Here is a 4,183-nt window from a genome sequence, read left to right on the forward strand (position 1 = left end):
GAAACAACTGAGCTGCAAACAACAGGAATTGAAACGGATCATACCACAGACCTTCTGATAGGTACTCACTTGAAAGGGAGACAAATCCAATGATATTGTAGTTTTAATGATGGCAACGTGTTCTTCAATGTTCAACATGTATCCTGTCATTCTGACATGAGTTCTTTGATATTGTAATTTGTTCTTGATAGTCGAGTTGTCAACGTGTTCCTCACTGTTACACTATGTCTTCTCCCTCCTCTACGAGTAACAGAACAACTTTAAGAAATTTAAGTATGTTCTACACACATATTCTGTTTTAAATATTTCGAGTCTTAATTATTACTTGAAACAGCTGGTCTTTGGTTCTGTCTAAATAATTCTCATTTTCCAGGAATAGATAATGTATGAATACATGTCTTTAACACGGATTGTGATTATTCTGTCAAATTTAAATACAAACACCTTTTGAACAACCAAACTATCTATTTCTTTTTTTGGCAATATTGAATACAACTTTCATTTCCCAAAGTATATATTACAATATTTCTCAAAATCTCACTTGTAGGAATTACAACAGACACGCCTACATCAGAAGCAGAGTCATCAACATTTGTACAAATCTCTACGCAAGAAACATTTGAACCAACAGATCAAACAGTGTCAGATGTACTGACTATTACCACAGTGGACATGACTACTCTGGAAACAGATTTCCCTTCCTCTCCACTGGTTTCTGGTACTGAAACACTTGAAACAACTCAGATGCAAACAACTGGAATTGAAACGGATCATACCACAGACCAGCTGACAGGTACTCACTTGACAGGGGCACAAATCCAATGACATTGTAGTTTTAATGATGGCAACGTGTTATTCAATGTTCAATGTGTGTCCTGTCATTCTGTCATGAGTTCTTTGATATTGTAATTTGTTCTTGACAGTCTAGTTGTCAACGTGTTCCTCACTGTTACACTATGTCTTCTCCCTCCTCTACGAGTAACAGAACAACTTTAAGAAATTTAAGTATGTTCTACACACATATTCTGTTTTAAATATTTCGAGTCTTAATTATTACTTGAAACAGCTGTTCTTTGGTTCTGTCTAAATAATTCTCAATTTCCAGGAATAGATAATATCTGAATACACGTCTTTAACACGGATTGTGATTATTCAGTCATATTTGAATACAAAGATCTTTTGAAAACCCAAACTATCAATTACTTTTCTGTCAATATTGAATACAAATCTTATTTCCCAAATTATATATTACAATATTTCTCAAAATCGCACTTGTAGGAATTACAACAGACACACCTACCTCAGAAGCAGAGTCATCAACATTTGTACAAATTTCTACACAAGAAACATTTGAACCAACAGATCAAACGGTGTCAGATGTACTGACTATTACCACAGTGGACATGACTACTCAGGAAACAGATTTCCCTTCCTCTCCAGTGGTTTCTGGTACTGAAACACTTGAAACAACTGAGCTGCAAACAACTGAAATTGAAACGGATCATACCACAGACCAGCTGACAGGTACTCACTTGACAGGGACACAAATTCAATGACATTGTAGTTTTAATGATGGCAACGTGTTTTTTAATGTTAAACATGTATCCTGTCATTATGACATGAGTTCTTTGATATTGTAACTTGTTCTTGATAGTCGAGTTGTCAACGTGTTCCTCACTGTTACACTATGTCTTCTCCCACCTCTACCAAAGTAACAGAACAACTTTAAGAAATTTAAGTATGTTCTACACACATATTCTGTTTTAAATATTTCGAGTCTTAATTATTACTTGAAACAGCTGTTCTTTGGTTCTGTCTAAATAATTCTCAATTTCCAGGAATAGATAATATCTGAATACACGTCTTTAACACGGATTGTGATTATTCAGTCATATTTGAATACAAAGATCTTTTGAAAACCCAAACTATCAATTACTTTTCTGTCAATATTGAATACAAATCTTATTTCCCAAATTATATATTACAATATTTCTCAAAATCTCACTTGTAGGAATTACAACAGACACACCTACCTCAGAAGCAGAGTCATCAACATTTGTACAAATTTCTACACAAGAAACATTTGAACCAACAGATCAAACGGTGTCAGATGTACTGACTATTACCACAGTGGACATGACTACTCAGGAAACAGATTTCCCTTCCTCTCCAGTGGTTTCTGGTACTGAAACACTTGAAACAACTGAGCTGCAAACAACTGGAATTGAAACGGATCATACCACAGACCAGCTGACAGGTACTCACTTGACAGGGACACAAATTCAATGACATTGTAGTTTTAATGATGGCAACGTGTTTTTTAATGTTAAACATGTATCCTGTCATTATGACATGAGTTCTTTGATATTGTAACTTGTTCTTGATAGTCGAGTTGTCAACGTGTTCCTCACTGTTACACTATGTCTTCTCCCACCTCTACCAAAGTAACAGAACAACTTTAAGAAATTTAAGTATGTTCTACACACATATTCTGTTTTAAATATTTCGAGTGTTAAATATTACTTTACACAACTGGTCTTTGGTTTTGCTTAGGTAATTCTCAATTTCCAGGAATAGATACTATCTGAATACACGTCTTTAACACGGATTGTGATTATTCAGTCATATTTGAATACAAACATCTTTTGAAAACCCAAACTATCAATTACTTTTCTGTCAATATTGAATACAATTCTCATTTCCCAAATTATATATTACAATATTTCTCAAAATCTCACTTGTAGGAATTACAACAGACACACCTACCTCAGAAGCAGAGTCATCAACATTTGTACAAATTTCTACACAAGAAACATTTGAATCAACAGATCAAACGGTGTCAGATGTACTGACTATTACTACAGTGGACATGACTACTCAGGAAACAGATTTCCCTTCCTCTCCAGTGGTTGCTGGTACTGAAACACTTGAAACAACTGAGATGCAAACAACTGGAATTGAAACGGATCACACCACAGACCTTCTGACAGGTACTCACTTGACAGGGGCACAAATCCAATGACATTGTAGTTTTAATGATGGCAACGTGTTCTTCAATGTTCAATGTGTGTCCTGTCATTCTGTCATGAGTTGTTTGATATTGTAACTTGTTCTTGATAGTCGAGTTGTCAACGTGTTCCTCACTGTTACACTATGTCTTCTCCTTTCTCTACCAGAGTAAGAGTAGAACTTTAAGAAATTTAAGTATGTTCTACACACATATTCAGTGTTAAATATTTCCAGTTTTAAATATTACTTCACACAACTGGTCTTTGGTTTTGCTTAGGTAATTCTCAATTTCCTGGAATAAATAATATCTGATTACACGTCTTTAACACGGATTGTGATTATTCAGTCATATTTGAATACAAACATCTTTTGAAAACCCAAACTATCAATTACTTTTCTGTCAATATTGAATACAAATCTTGTTTCCCAAATTATATATTACAATATTTCTCGAAATCTCACTTGTAGGAATTACAACAGACACACCTACCTCAGAAGCAGAGTCATCAACATTTGTACAAATTTCTACACAAGAAACATTTGAACCAACAGATCAAACAGTGTCAGATGTACTGACTATTACCACAGTGGACATGACTACTCAGGAAACAGATTTCCCTTCCTCTCCACTGGTTTCTGGTAATGAAACACTTGAAACAACTGAGATGCAAAAAACTGGAATTGAAACGGATCATACCACAGACCTTCTGACAGGTACTCACTTGACAGGGGCACAAATCCAATGACATTGTAGTTTTAATGATGGCAACGTGTTCTTCAATGTTCAATGTGTGTCCTGTCATTCTGTCATGAGTTGTTTGATATTGTAACTTGTTCTTGACAGTCTAGTTGTCAACGTGTTCCTCACTGTTACACTATGTCTTCTCCCACCTCTACCAAAGTAACAGAACAACTTTAAGAAATTTAAGTATGTTCTACACACATATTCTGTTTTAAATATTTCGAGTCTTAATTATTACTTGAAACAGCTGGTCTTTGGTTCTGTCTAAATAATTCTCATTTTCCAGGAATAGATAATGTATGAATACATGTCTTTAACACGGATTGTGATTATTCTGTCAAATTTAAATACAAACATCTTTTGAAAAAACCAAACTATCAATTACTTTTCTGTCAATATTGAATACAATTCTCAATTCCCAAATTATATATT

General features: G+C 34.4%; 1 long non-coding RNA gene across 1 annotated transcript; it reads left to right on the forward strand.

Annotated features, from left to right (window-relative positions):
- Positions 1-2,909: 2,909 nt before the first annotated feature.
- Positions 2,910-3,546, forward strand: LOC146730187 (uncharacterized). The gene is made up of 2 exons (XR_014927846.1): positions 2,910-2,990; positions 3,478-3,546. It is a non-coding gene; the product is annotated as an uncharacterized LOC146730187 (long non-coding RNA).
- Positions 3,547-4,183: the final 637 nt, after the last annotated feature.

This window comes from Saccoglossus kowalevskii, chromosome 20, assembly GCF_978046115.1.
Source record: "Saccoglossus kowalevskii chromosome 20, keSacKowa6.1, whole genome shotgun sequence".
NCBI lineage: Eukaryota > Metazoa > Hemichordata > Enteropneusta > Harrimaniidae > Saccoglossus > Saccoglossus kowalevskii.